General features: G+C 47.3%; 1 protein-coding gene across 6 annotated transcripts in view; it reads left to right on the forward strand.

Annotated features, from left to right (window-relative positions):
* The window catches only part of Arhgef7 (Rho guanine nucleotide exchange factor (GEF7)), a 107219-nt gene that overhangs the window by 13806 nt on the left and 77753 nt on the right, over positions 1-15660 (forward strand). The window lies entirely within an intron of this gene.

Consider the following 15660-nt stretch of genomic DNA (forward strand, 5'->3'; position numbering starts at 1 on the left):
ATCCCACAGTGTCAGCAGGCTCAGCAGGCCTGGCTAGGGCCACCCAGGTTAAAGCTTGCACTTATCTTGATGACCTTGGCCAAGGCCCCATGCTGAAGGAGAGAGCCTGGAGCTAGCTGGGCATGGCAAGTGGAAATGGAGTTGCAAAGTATGGTGGCCTCAAGAGTTTAAACATCCAAATGCCTGCAGAAAGCATTACAGCGCTTGTGGCGGACTCAACTGGAAGTCCTGTCACTAGAAACTGTGTAGGGAATTTGTTAGCAGGAGTGGACCTTTGAGTATGTTTTTCTCCATGTTGGAGCCCCAGCTGCTCCAGGGAAGTGGGTCTAGGGTGTGTTTCTTTTGTCTCCTAGCTTTTAAAGTCTGTTCCTTTTTCTTCACAGTGAACAAGTCCTTGGGTTAAGTCCAGCACGGTCTGTGTTGGTTGTAAACAGTTATGCCCCGAGAACCTCCAAGGTGGTCACCTTCAGCTCACGATTATATCCATGTTGTGTCTTTACTCACTAGGCAGTGGGTGGCTTTTAAGGGAAGACTGACACCATTCTAAAATGCTATCTGTAGTGTGTGTCTTGTAGTCAGCACATCGGAGTCTCTGGAGAGACGGCAGGCCTTTCAGGGTTGCCAAATGTAGAGTTTCTGCTAAGTTCAGGTTCAAGTTGAGGGTCATCTGTTATAATTTCATCTCTCTGTGGACTCTCCGGCTTTGTTTCTTTTTCCATGCAGTAAGGGCTCACAGTGTGTCACATACCATGACAACCAGGGAGGGAAGCAAACCCACAGTTGAATACTGTGATATCGATCGCTGTGAGCAAGTCTCTCGGGTTATTTTTCCAACTTGAAGTATTAAAACCAGCTTGACTCAGCCCAGTTCAGCTCCATTTTCATGACTGGGGAAACAAAGGCACTGAGCTCCTTACCGCCTCCTCTTGAGAGGTCTCGAGGAGAGCTTTTGGGAGTCACAGTGGGCATGGAAGAGGTGTCTCACTACTGAGTTCCAGGCTGAAAATGTCTGGGCCAGCAGGCTCACCCCCTCCTCTCCACAGAGGTGGTATAGCGTATTAAAATGTCAACAGTCTCCCATATCACTAAGGAATCATGGGGTTTGGGTCCTCTCCAGTTACGACGACCCCTTCTATTGCCTTTGGTTCAGGTCGGTTTTGGGGTGAAAATCACCACATTGGCTCATGAAATCGTTGACTGTTGGTTTTCATTTATGGAATTCCAGACATCACAGGCTTGGGCCAGGCCTGAGAGCCCGCATGCTTACCCAGGTCAGAGAGAAAGCGGATGCTCTGATGCTCAGGGGCCCTCAGTTGGGAGCTCTGAGCAGCCTACTGAACAAATCACACAGAACCAGGACTATGTGATGGACTCCTGCCTAGGTGGCCAGTCTGCATGCTCACCCTGGAGGGTCTCCTCAGGCCTGGTAGTTCCTCCCTAAGTCTTTTCTGCTTAGACAGTGGTGTCCCAGTGTCTGCTTGGGTTGATTTATGTATGCAGTATTGGAATTCGGAGGCAGGAAGAAGGTAAAGAAATCCTGTTTGGGTTGGATAGGGGTTTTGAACTTGTCTAAGAAGAGAGGTCCCTATATGTGTCTGTACATCTAAAATCTTCCTTTGGAATGGGAGGTGTACTTGTGCTAAGATACCACACTCAGGATGCTGGTCCAGGGTCTATGATGTGGGCTACCTCAGCTTGTAGAACCAAGGGACCAAGACAAGGGCTTCTAGACGTTCCCCCAAAGGAGCAGCAGGATCTGTGTAGACAGATTCTCTCCTAGTGAGGCTTTGTGGGGAGCGTAAACAAACTCCGAGGTGTGGCGGTGGGTTTGTCCACTGACCCCCGTTTGACATGTTTTTCTTTGTGATGCACAGCCAGGCTTCCCGTGCTCCCACACTGCCTCTAGCGATGTGAGGATGGTTTGTTCTTGCTCTGGGCTGGCCTGGTCCTCTGTAAGTCTGAGGAAGCTAGTGAGGCCCCGGCCCAAGCTGGACTTCCTGTTCTCACCAAGACTGAGACCAGCTGGTGGTCACACCAGCTCCTGGTAGGCTACAGCTCAGCCTCTGTTGCGAGCTGACGGACAGAGACACTTGACAGTACTTGTCCCAGCAGAACAGAACACTGACCTGTGTAGGACCCTCTGGGGCCCTCAAGCCTTAGCTCTGGTCAGCGTGGACACTCTTACCCTCCCCTGGAGCTACCCTGAGCTGAGCCAGTGCTTGTGAGCCAGTGCCTAGGTCAGTGTGGGCAGCTGCCCTGCCCTTCCTCCTCTGTCTGTGTCTGCCTCTGGTCCAGCCTGGCTCTGTGGTTCCTCATTGCTGTTTTTTTCCCCCCTCTGGAATATCAGAATTGTTGAGGTCTACGTAGAGTTCTCAGGTGAAACTTAGGAAACCATATAACATCGCCCGATGAAATATGCAGATCTCGGGGGTGGCCAAGTGTTCAGGCCAGCTGGCGGGAGACCCTGTGTGGAGCCAGCGATTTTCCTCGGTGATAGAGGGATGAGCTCTGAAACCAGAGCTTCTTTGGTTGCATCGATGCCCTGATGCACCTGCAGGAAATGGAGCCCCAGACCCAGCGTGGGCATGTGCTGTATGACAAAACCTTTCCTGGGGAGATACAGCATATACATCTGTGCCCCCTCCAGATAGGGAGCCCCAAACAGACCCAAGTATGGATACCACCAAAACCCAACTCGGTGAACCAGTGAGTTTTATTACAGGAATATAGATAGTGGGTTACTCACAGATGCAGAAATGGCTCAAAGACATCACTGGTGCCCGCCCCTATATGGGTGAGAGTTCAAAAAGCTGGGAACCTGGAGCTCACTGCCCAGCCTGCAGGCAGATCAACAGGTTGGAGAGCGTCCTCCCCGGGTTCCTCAGTTGCTCTAAGCCTCTTCCAAGGAAGCAGTGTGTTTCTCCCAAGCAGCTGGTCTGGCCTCAGAGTCTCCTTTGCAGCTCGGCTTGTTTGAGAGTGCCCCTCAGATTAGCTGCACACATCTGAGGGGCACTCTCAGCTTTTATTACTTACTCTTGTGGGCCTGGTGAATCTGGTCAGTTTCAGGGACTTCCTGAGGCTATTCTGAGTTGATCACCTTCCGCTTAAGGAGCTTTCCTGCAGGATGGAGTGTTGCAATCCCAGAGGAAACTCACAGGAGAGCATTCCAGAGAGCAGGGGAGCCCTAGGGCAGCAGCCTCAAGCAGAAACAGGCCTGTCGCAACCGGAAGAGTTGTGGTCTTTAGGTAAAGCCAAGGAGATGGTTCATTCCTGTGTCATTCACTCTCAAGACTGTGTTTCCAAGGAGATAGTTTAGGGATTCTTTAATCCTTACATCAGAATAGTCTGTCCTAAACTGCAGGTTTGGGTGGACCGTGTCTCCCAGCATACCCAGGATGAGCATCCATTGCCTAGACCTTTCATAGCAGATGCATGCTGATGTCCAGACAATGACAGAGCCACAGGAGGTATGTCTCAGGCTATGGACCAGGACTGTTGACTTTTTGTAATCAGACATTACAACAGCCATTGGCACCATGTTTGGGGCTAAGGTCAAGCCAACACTGGTACTTAGAGGCTTTTAGACACAGGTCTTTAATTTACTAATTCACTGAAAAAAAAATTAAGTGGCTATACATATCATACTCACTTAGATTTGTCCCTCTGGTGGTTTGAATGAGACTGGCCTCTATACTCTTCTGTACTTATTTGGCTCCCAGTTCATGGACTGTTTAGGGAGAATTAGGAGGTGTGTTCTTGTCAGAGGAGGTGATGTCACCGAGGACTGGGCTTTGACTGAGCTCTCAGCTACTGCTCCGGCGTCATGTTCCCCTCCATGTTGGTCATGGAGGGGTGGTCTTTGAAACTGTAGGCAAGTCCCCCATCAAATACCTTCTTCTATAAACTGCCTTGGTCTTGGTGCAACCTCACAGCAGTAGAACAATAACGAAGATTGTTCCCAAGACCGTTTATCATTGCAGAGCGCAGGGAGATAGCTGTATGGGGCAGAGTCATCACAAGACACCCCAGATCAGGTTCTCAGCTGAAGATGTATTTATCCCAGAGAGTTAAGGGCAGGGAATAAGAGACAAAGACAGGAGATGGAGGATGAGGAGGAAAGGGAAAAGAGCAAGAGAGAAGAGGAAGAGATATTTGCCCAGGAGGGAGAAAGGACTGCCTCTGGACAGAGAGAAGACAGATATGGCCTGTAGGAAAATGGCCAATGGTATGAAGGCAAAAAGTGAAATTTGAGTTAGGATATCTTTAATTTAATTGGGCATGTTAATTAGGCAGGCCAAAGGGGGTTTTGATTGCTAGACTTCAATACTTTGATAGCTGGACCTTGGTGGTCAGCTTCAGGAGGAGGAAGTGGGCAAATAAGGGACTAGACCTTGGTGGGTAGCTTTAGGAACGTAATCTAACAGTTTAGCGAGGCAGAGGGAATGGGGAAGGGCAAGGCCTGCCAGAGCTGTACTTGCCAGTGCTCCTGCCTGCTGGGGCCCCTCAGTTCCACCCTTTGTTTTATTATTGGGTTTTATTATTAGGTATTGGGTAAGTGGGTATCGTTCTCTCTGGCTGCTTTCTGCTGACACTGGAGTGTCATCAGGGACCCAAGGAAGCTGGGTTGCTGGTCGAGGCCAGGAAGAACAGGCTGTTTCAGTCGATCTCCAGGTTCTGTGGGACCATCTGAAGCTAGGGAAGTGCACTCTGTGAGGATGGGCCTGGATGTACATTTTGAGGAAATAGTTGGAATTGTTGGAGCAATCTGTAGTTGATTTGAAGTCTGCTGGAACAGATAGAGACAGGGAAAGTTAAGTAGTTTAGATTTTTTTTTTTAAAATTTTGGATGTACATTTGAAACGTTTAGGCCCATAGTTCTGGTAGTTGGAATGAGGAATCCCAAGGCCAGAGAATGGGGAAGAGATTTTTGCCCTTAGGAAGAAGTAGGTGAGGAAACAGGCCTACTTCCTGTAGGTTGACTGGAGTGCTTATCTGGAGTTGTTGAGAGGAGCCAGGGAAATTTAGATTGGCTGCGTAAGGTTAATTGGAGAACACCTGTCATCTGTAAGCAAAATGCTCTGTAAACTCTGTGCATGACAGGTTTGCGGTGCCTAGTGTCAAGGAGGGAAAGTGCACAGGAGAGAGGGAGGGCAAGGATGAGGGGGAGGGGAGCGTGGGCAGTGGGGCAGTTTGCATCCGGAAGTCAGGGCGGCTGTTCCTGAGGTGTGTCAGTTGAACAGAAACTGGTGTGAACACCCTGGAGGAGAGTGACCTGGCAGAGAGGAGAGCAAGCAAAAAAGTCTTATGGTAGGAGGGGCCTGCCCAGGCCCTGGAAGAACAGGGTTGGCACAAGTGAGACAGCAGCTGACTGGTGGAGTTAGAGCGGGAGCCTGAACTTAGAGCACAGGCCCGAGGGGCTGGCTGTGATCAGACTTCTCAGAGCTGCCTGAGGTTCCCAGAGACATCGAGCACAAAGTACAAGTTCCTGTATTGTCCCCCTTTGGTCCCCCACAGCCTCCCCATGTCAGCACCCCCCATAGGCATGGTGCGCCTGGTTACAACTAATGGCAAATATTGATATGTGATTATTGTCCCAGAGATGAGTAATCAGAGCTTCCTGACCCCAGGGACCGAGGCCACAAAGTTGAAGATCCCAGGGCCACCCTTGGTAAGAGCTTTTGTGTCATGTCATAGCAGGACAGAAGGGCAGGTGAGCACTTAAGGGGCAGAGAGAAGCCGGCCAGACCACCCCCTCTCATTAGACACCTCCGCCTGCTGTGGCTGTTAGCCCTCCAAGAGGTCAGATTTCAGCATGAGCTGCAGGGACATTGAGATAATAGCAATTAGTAGCCCAGGTTCAGTTTCCTAGGCTCCACTCAGCTCGGTTCTTGACAAGTGTGTAATGGTGTACATGTGCTTCACAGCATAGCAGGGCACAGCCTCTCTGCCACCAGATCCCTGCCTCTCCGTGTCCTCCTGCAGCCATGGGCAGCTACTGACCTTCAAATGTACCCAACGTCTGTCTCCGGACACGGCCTAGACGCATGGTGTTTTTTCCAGGTGTTGTCTTCAAGGGCAGACTCGGAGGCCCGTCTTACTTTGACCCTGTAGCTGTGATCAACAACTTGGGTTTATTTATCTTACAACTCTCAGGTCACTCCATTACTGGGGGGAGGGGGAGTCAAGGCAGGAACTGAAGCAGAGGGGAGGGCAGAATGCTGTTCACTGGCTGGCTTTTCATGGCTGGCTCAGTCTGCTTTCCTAGAGCTCCCAGTACTACCTACCCAGGGGCAGCACTCCCCACAGTGGGCTAAGCCCTTCCAATCAATCTTTGACCAAGAAAATACTACCATATGCTTGCTTGATGCTATGGCTTGGGCCAGTGTCCCTCAGAGCCTGCATGTTAAAGCTTGTTCACCAAGCTCTGGAAGACCGTAGAACCTTTAAGCGGTGGGTGAGGCGTGACCACTGAGGGTGAGCTCCTGAAGGAGAGGCAAGTCCTTGGTCTTTTCCTCTTCCTCTCTCTGCTCTTTGGCTGCCATGAATGAACGAACAGCTTCCTCTGCTGTGCAACCCTGCTGTCATGTGCTGTCTTCACATAAGACTCAAACCCCTGGGACCGAGGAACCAAACCTGAGCTATGAGCACAGACAAGCTTTTCCTCTTTATGACGTGTGCGTTGTCTCTGGTGTTTGTTATAGTAGTGGAAAGCTGACGAATTCTTGACACCAATGAGCTGTCCATTCAGATCTTACTTGCCTTTCTGTGTTTTAGATTTAGTTTATGTCCGTGGCTTTGTACTATGTGCACACAGCTCATCTAGAAGCCAGAAGAGGGCATTGGAGTCTCTAGAACTGTAGTTAAGACTGCTTGCTGTGAGCCATCATGTGGGTGCTGGGACTTGAATCTGGGTCCTCTGCAAGAACAGCCAGTGAGTGCTCTTAACTGTTGAGCCAGCAATCCCACCCCCTTTACTCATATTTTAAATTGAGCTATTTGTTGTCTATTTTTTGAGTTTTTAAGAGTTCTTTCTTTCTTTTTTTAAAGATTTGTTTATTATTATAGATAAGTAAACTGTAGCTGACTTCAGATGCACCAGAAGAGGGCATCAGATCTCATTACAGGTGGTTGTGAGCAGCCATATGGTTGCTGGGATTTGAACTCAGGACCTTCAGAAGAGTACTTGCTGAGCCATCTTGCTAGCCCCAAGAGTTCTTTCTATTTGAGGATACGGGTCTTTTATTGTTGTTTTATTTTGTGTGTGAGAGTATCTTGCCTACATATCTGTCTGTGCATCACTGTGTTCAGTGCCCTTAGAAGCTGGAGAGGGTGTTGGATTCTTTGGAACTAGAGTTACAGGTGGTTGTGAGCTACCATGTAAGTGCTAGGAATCAAACCTGGGTCCTCTTCAAGAGCAGCCAGTACTCTTAAAACGCTTGGACTTCTCTCCAACCCCAGAATATAGGTCTTTGTGTTTGAGTCTTGCGAATATTTTTCCCCAGTCTGTGGCTTGTCTTTCACTCTCTCAAAGGATCAGGTTATAAGCAATGGGATGTCTCAGTTGTGGAAACATGGACAGAAGAAATAGCCAGTGGGTGCACTTGCAACCACTGAAGGTCGAATTTTCTAAGTGTGTTTCTAAAAAAAAAAAAAAAAGTATTTCTCTAGGATGCTGCACCGCACACCGAGCTCTCTCCCAGCTGCGCCTGTTTTACTTCAGCCACACTGTGCTGAGTTCAGGAGCCTTTTATCTCTTTGTCATCCTTGACACTGGAAGAGTCCCCCCCCTGGCCTTGATGCTGTCCTGAAGGGGTTTAGTTTGCCAGTGTCACTCCATCCTTCTTGTCCTGCCTTCCTCGAACACGGGGGCTATTTATAGAGCTGCACTTTGCCCCACTCACTCTCAGCTGTTCCCTATTCATGGCCAGCCATCTTGCTGTGGGTTTCACTGTCTCTTGTCCACTGCATGCCTGCTCTCTCTCTGTGTGTTGCTCCTTCCAAGTCTCCGTGATCAAAGGCACAATGAGGTCACCTCCTTGGATGTGGCTTTCCAATGTCTATTAGCTATAAGTGTTGCTTCTTGAACAATTTCAAAAACACATGCAACACCCTCCCTCTGTCTCTGTCTCTCTTTCTCTCATTCTTTCCCTCTTCCTCCCCCTCTCTCATATACATCATAATAGTGGTAATAAAAGCAAGGCTTTTTTTTTCTTCTGAACTATCAGAGAGTTAGAAATGTCATCAGTGCCAGTTTAAGGTACGATGAGCAAGATAAGAAATAGATAACCATAAAGAATCCAAAGTATTTGGATAAAGTATCATAGAAGTGGAGGAAGGGAGCAAGACCCGGAGAGAAGGTTTGGAGGTCGATAGCCCTGACTGCTCTTGCAGAGGACCTGGATTTCATTTCCGGCACCCACATCAGGCAGCTCACAAACACCTCAAACTCTGGTTCCAAGGGCCTTTGTCCTCTGAAGGCACCTATACACGTGGGGTGTATATAAACTTATGTACATACACATATATAAAAACAAACACATCCTTTTAAACAGGAAGCAGTCAGCCAGCTAGACTCCCAAGATTCCATCCCATCATTTATGGGCATTCACTAAGCCAGAGCCGCAAAGACAGATGACAAAATACAACTGCTCAACACGAGCTGTTCAGTTTGACCTATGACTCTTGTCAGTTTTTCTGTCACAAGAGTGGCTTCCATGGAGGAGTGGAGTGTCTTACTCTGGCCAGACGGTTGGGTATCAGAGTGGGATACCTGCCCATTTCCAAGTTGCTCTCACCCGGCAGTTCCTACTCCACAGCCTGTTTATGTAGCATGTCTGGGGGTAATGCTGTTCCAGGTCACATGATTTGTCTCCAAGTATTTTCTTATCCACTTTTGGTATTGGCATGCCTTTGGGATGCTTGCCACCTCTCTCCTGGGCTGGACATGCCAGTGGGAACCAGGTCCCGGGGGATGCGGGCTAATGTAAGCGTAGCCTGGGCCATCTTCCAGTGTGACATGTCTCCGCTGGTTTCTGAATTATGGTGGGAGTGGAGGCTGTATGTGTCCGTCTGCCATTGTGCATTACAGTCTGACCAGTTTAATCCAATCAGAAAATATTTAGTCTTCCTGGTGGCTGTGGCGTTGTGTCTGGGAGCTGGTGTTTGGGATACCCTGGGAACAAAAAAAGCAAAAGAAAAATAAACATTATTAAAGGCTTATATTTTTTTCCCAATAAGCTTTCTTACTAAGCCATGTGTCTTTGAGAAGGACTTTATTTGGTAGTTAGCAGCAAACCTTGGCGACTTTTGCTCACTGCCTCCGTTGCTGTCCAGTGGATTGAGGAGAACTGTCTGGGGAGTCCCACTCACACGTGTTTACTCTGTACACTCCATACCATGCTGCAGAGTAAGCATAGAGTGTTTTGGAGGAGTGGGACCCTGCTTCAGCCTAGCTGGATCTTCCGGCTGGCTGCTGTGGTGTAATAAAGGTCTGCTCTGATAGGATCCGTACACAAGGTGCTGTGCACTAGGGAAGGCATGTTGTCCTGAGGGGAAGGTTGGCAGACTGGGGGATAGTTATTGTCCTCCCCTTAGTTTACTTAATAATGAGGTACAGTAAGTGCACAGTTACAAGAAGCCTTCTGCCATTGCCATCCTTGAGAGCATCTGCTGTTGCCACTGCTTGTGGGGACTGCATGTTTTCTGGGCACTTATACCCGATTTTAGTTTACAAGTGAGTATTGTCCATACTGTACTCCATATTTCTGGTCAGTTATATAAGGAAAGCTAGTGGCTTGAGGGGGAGGGCAGGACCTTGTTGTGTACTCCAGTCTGATTTTGTTGTTGTTGTTGTTGTTTTGTTTTGTTTTTTTTTTTCCGAGACAGGGTTTCTCTGTATAGCCCTGGCTGTCCTGGAACTGACTCTGTAGACCAGGCTGGCCTCGAACTCAGAAATCCACCTGCCTCTGCCTCCCAAGTGCTGGGATTAAAGGCATGCATCACCACCACCTGGCTTCAGTCTGATCTTAAACTAAATATCCTTCTGCCTCTACCTCCTGAGTGTGGCCATTTCAGGCCTGCATCACACAGCACTACTTTTTATGTGTTGTGTGGTGGTGGTCTGTCTTGGGGAAGCATCATAGTTTTTACTGATTTTTTGTTTTTTGTTTTTTGTTATCTGTTTCCAGCTGCCTATGGGAAGCTCTTCAGGCTAAGGTCTCTGTAGAGCACAGATTCACAAATTACATTAAATAGATGAGGCTGAAAGAGCCCATTTGTGAGTTGAGAGATAAGTCTGTACCCAAGAGACCATTACTCCCCATTGGCCTATAAAGGACTCTGTGTTTGGTGTGTGTGTGTGTGTGTGTGTGTGTGTGTGCGTGCAGGGCTCCTAGAGTAAGCCTGAAATAGACTCCAGAGCTGCTGTCATTGAGAGAGGACTTCCAGTAGAAGCTTGGCTTCAAAAACAACAACAACAACAACAACAACAACAACAACAACCAAAACAAAAAAAAACCCCAAAACAAAAAACAAACCATTATGTGAGTGTTTAACAAACTGGGCTCCTTGGATGGGGGTCCCTGAGTCCTGGTGTTCATTGATTCCTGGGTACCAGTGTAATGTCACTAAGTGTGGAGCTGGGGTGAGATGCTCACAGCTCTGTGACATAGTGTCAGTACACCATGTAGCCAGTACCTCCAGTGTCCAGAGGGAAGTGTTTCCCCATTTCCTGCCAGGACCGCAGACAGGCTGAAGCCTGTCAATGTCAGAGAATGGGCAGCTGAGAGACCATGTCTCTGCAGACACAGCCGGCTGATGAAGCTCACAGCGTAGTTTGGGACAAGTCTTGGCATCTCTTTGAGTAAAATAAGGGCTCCCTGTGCTGCTCTTTGCAACCTTTCCTGGGGAAGGCTCCTGCACTTCAGCCCACATGGCCATGTTACCAGGTGCATGGGTGCTCGCTCAGCTTAGCTCTTTACTGTGAGGTGCCAGTGGGTTGGCCTTAGGGCTGATGTCTAACAGGGAGCTGAGGTATGTTCCAGTAGGTCCTGCCATGTCATGGATGGCACAGAGGGGCACAGGGCTCAGAACACATAGTGATCTTCCCCACTGGGTGGCAAGATTATTGTTGACAGAGTGGGACCTTTGTTCTGGAGTCAGGAGCTTGAGTGATTCTCCCTGTGGGAGAGAACTGGAATATTCCTTCCCCAACAGCTCACCCCATTTCATTCACTCACTCACTCATCCTGGGATCTTGACCTTAGCCTCTGACAGTTCTTATGTCCAAGCCTGGCTGGACATCACAATCAGGTGGCGTTTCCGGGAACCATGGTAGCTTTGTGCAGTGAGAACCCAGAGGACAGGGACTCTGGGCAATGGGTTCATGCTGCCACAGCATGAGCAGCTCTCTCCTTTGGACTTGGTTGCTCAGGCGGCAAATGCCCTCCATGCTCTCAGCCCTGCTGACCCACATGGCCTGCCTTCTCATACAGCTGGCCCACAGACTCCCTAAACGCTGTCCAGCTGTCTGTCCAAGACAGCTGCCTTCACTGGCACTTTGTTGAGACTGTTGGGGAGGGACTCACTGCCCCAGCCAGGAGCAGCTGGTGAAGAGTGGAGGAGAAACTGGACAGCTGTGAGGGTCCTGGACTCTGCTTTCAGCATTACTTGGTGACTAATTTTCATATCAGGCACATTTTGATCAATTATCAAGCATAAAGGGTATCTCTAGGGAAACCAGAAAGGTCTTTAGAAGATTTCTAGTCCTGATTATCTCCTGGTGAAAGCTTGCAAGTTAATATTGTAGAGAACCTTTCGCACCATTCCTGCGACATGACCTGGGCAGAGCAAGTGTCAGGCCACTGTTGCCTTTCTAGAGTACATGCAGAGCCCTCTGCTCGGTGGCCTCGCTAATCAGCAAGCAGCTGTGAACATTCTTACACCGGGATTTTGGTGGCTATGATTTCTCCTGGGCAAACAACAGCTGGGGCCTAGGGTAGAAACAAGTTTAACTGTGGAAGAAACTGCCTGTTTTTCTGGTCCACTCTCCCAAGTCAGGCTCAAGGTTGCGTTTCAGCCTCGCCGACCCTGACATTGTGAACATTCTCCTTCTTCTCCCTCTGCTAGGCGTGCAGTGTTGGCTGGACTTTTAATGTGTTCTCATGTGTGTGTGCGCCCGTGAGTGAGTGGGAATGTATATGAGTGGACCCTGATGGTTGATGATGTTAGTTTTTCATTTGTTCATTGACTATGTGCAAACTGTCTTTAGAGAGGCATGAAGGACTCTCCCATGTTGTTTTGTCTTGTAATAATCCTAGACATGTTGTTTTTCACTACAGTCTCCGGTGCCCTTGACTATGTACATTTTAGAAAACACTATGGACTTCTGAAACCACAGGTGTTTCCCCTCTGCCCTGAGATGGTGTATTGCTGTGTTGCCTGGACTTAAATTTATCAGCTCAAGTGATAGACCTACCCCTCTCTCAAGTAGCTGGAACTGAACTTCTATTCTAAATGGTGTGATCTGCTGTGAACTTGAGGCCCAGTAAATATTGCTGGATTAACTTATTATCCACTTGATCCAACAACTCAGTTAGGCTACTGGCCTTAAACTGGAGATAAGGAAATAGACCTAGAGGGGTCAAGTGACTCCCCTAGTGACATGTTTGTTATAGCGCTAGAGCTCTTCACTCGTAATGTTGACCCCTTAGTTTTCCAAACAGCGATGTTCATTGGAGTTCTAGTTACATGTACCCATGTACCAGACTTCAGAGAGTTATGTGGGCCAGGACGTCTTAAGGTAACCCATGGAAAGAGCCTCAACTAGTGTGTCCACAAAAAGGAGCCTGTAGTCATAAGGACACATAGCCAGTTTGGCTGTCCCTGCTCCTCTTCATAACATTCCTCTCCTACGTCACACAAAAAGGCAGACTGTCACCCATTTCTTGTCTTCCTCAGATGTACTGCAAAAAGATGAAATTCTTTTCTTGTCACTTAAAGGACAATCACAAACATGCTTTATAAAAAAGAAAACAAAAATGAAATGAAACACCCAGGGTGTTAAGACTTCAGTGACCCTAATGGCAGAGACTCTGTGACTCTGGGTTCAGTGACCCCAGTGGCAGGGACTCTGTGACTTTGGGTTCAGTGACCCCAATAGCAGGGACTCTGTGACTCTGGGTTTTCTAATTCCTTGCTTTCATAGACATTATAGGAGGCTCTAGTGAAGCTATTAACATTTAAAATCTCTGAATGGGTAATAGGCCACATCTGGAGTTTGGCTTTTGTCACTCATTAGGTGTCAAAGAATAAGTCCCATTACAAAGCTCCCATTCCCACATGCTCGTCTTTATGGATGGCCACTCAGCACACACATGGAGAGAACAGTCAGGAAGAGTTGGTGGTGGACAACACTTCATTCTAGCAAAGTGGTAAAATCCACAGATGAAAACCAATCTGGGTCTGCCACCAAGTCTGAGACCTGAGTTTGATTCCTGGGACCCACATGGGTGAGAGAAGAGAACTGACTGCTACACTTTTCCTTTGGACTCCACACACACCATGGCACGCATGCCCCACACAGGTATGTGTAATTTAAAAACCACATTTCTCACTAATATGTAAATCCTCAAGGTGTTTTGCTTTTTATAGTTAACAATTATCAAAATCAATGTATGCTGCTTCCATTATTTTATATACTCATCATACAAGAAAAGAAAATAACAATTAGCCTGTGGTTTCATAATCAAATGTAGAGATGAAGAGATGAGTCTAATTATTTGTAGTGTTTACCTTCTCTGAAGTTATCTCGAATGCTGAACTGCAACATTGTCCTTGGGGGAAATACAGGGCTAGGAAACCAAAAGACCCTGGTCATATTTTTATTTTGCATGTACTTGTAGATGTGAGCATGTGTGCACATGGCTGGTCACAAAATTCTGCCAACGAGTGAATACATGACCTTATTTTATGGGCATTTTTGGAGAATGTATGCTATAAATGTTATGTATTTACTTACAATAAGCCATCATCTCAAGTACAGTACTGTGTAATCTACCATGGCTGTAGTGGTTTATCACATATGCACATATACAGAATGTTCATAATCAGACAGTAATTGCAGCCCACACACACATACTGGGCGCTGTATATAGTAGGAATGCAAAAAAAAGTCTTAAGAAAAGTACTCTGCAAAGGTCACATGGTTGGCTTCATGAAAATGTTAAAATTGCCCCGTAGGGGGCGCTAGCTGCAAGTTGAATGTACTTTGAACTCTGACCTTGGGGAGACTGGAATTAGTTCGGTAGAAGGGGAAGATGTGGGTAAAGATGGCTGTCCCTTAGAAGACTGGCTTTTTTTTTTTTTTTTTTTTTTTTTTTTTAAATAGACTTAAAGTGGCTTAAAGCTTGAAGCATTGCTTAGTCTCGTCTGTTTGGCTTGTCACCTCCAGTCTTTGACTCAAGGGACAAACGCAGTGGAAGCAAGGCTGCATTCAAGTATGAGCTCCCAGTCTTCCTGTCTTAGGATTTTTTCCCCCCAAGGCAGACTTGGATTGTTATTTTAGCTGCTGTGGGGATACTTTGTGTTGTCTTGCTGACAGTATTTATTCCAGTGCCATGTTCGATCATTTCTAGGACTTGGTCAGTGGTTTCTACTGCCCTTCCAGGCCAAATTTCCTCTAGTTTTCCTTCTTGTTTCCACTCTCCACTCATTTGCTGTGCAGTAGTCATTATGGTTTTGATGTTATTACTTATATTTTCTGTCATACTTTCAGAGTCGTTAAGGCAACTTGGCCAAACCCTTTCTGATAGTTACTGCTGATAGCCAGCTTGCTGCCGCCTGAGGTTGTGCCAACATAGCTGACATTGCACATGGGATGGGTTTCCAATAGTCTCACATGGTAGTTTCCTTGCTGGCCTTTGAGTGTTAAAAGCTTTACTAAACAGTTTGTCTAGGCAGTGTGCCTTAAAAGCTTGTACTGTGCCCTAAGGGGGTTGAATGAGAGTGGAACAGGTACATTAAATTAATAACACCCAGAAAGTAAGGTTTTGTCCTGGAAGTGTTTATGGACTGGGATGAAGCAGTTGTGGATCAATCCCAGAGCATTCTGGATGCCATCCATACATGTATTGTCATCTCCTGTGACTGGCATGCAGTTGAAGTTTTTGGTCCTAAGTGGACCTGGGGTTTGTTTTTTTTTTTTAATCCCATTAGGGGCAGCTTATATTTAAAATTTGCCCTTGGTATTGGCACACAATAGCAAGGTTGCACGGTCTCGGAAGCCTTTGCTCAGGAGTCTGAGAAGCTGTTTTCATAAGGCAGTTTTGTTTTCCGACATTCATGGAAAACACGCTGTCTCAGCAGCACTGGAAACCTGTTCTTTAGCACAGCCCTAGCTATAGAGAACAAAGTCTTTCCTAAACTCTTTATCCGTACAGCCACTCTGAACTGTAAGTTGATACGTTCATGATGTATCAGTCTTTTAATGACCAGCTGAGGAAACTGCATGTTTCAGACTCGAAATGCTGTCTAATCCTTTTTTTTTTTAAACTGGTCATCTCATAAATCTACATTTTGCTGCTTTTCCATCTTCTCCACAGCTTTATGGGGCATTCAGTGTTGCCCTAGCAATTTTCCGGAGCAGCCTGGTCTAGATAAATC

Source organism: Mus musculus, chromosome 8 (genome assembly GCF_000001635.26).
Source record: "Mus musculus strain C57BL/6J chromosome 8, GRCm38.p6 C57BL/6J".
Taxonomy (NCBI): domain Eukaryota; kingdom Metazoa; phylum Chordata; class Mammalia; order Rodentia; family Muridae; genus Mus; species Mus musculus.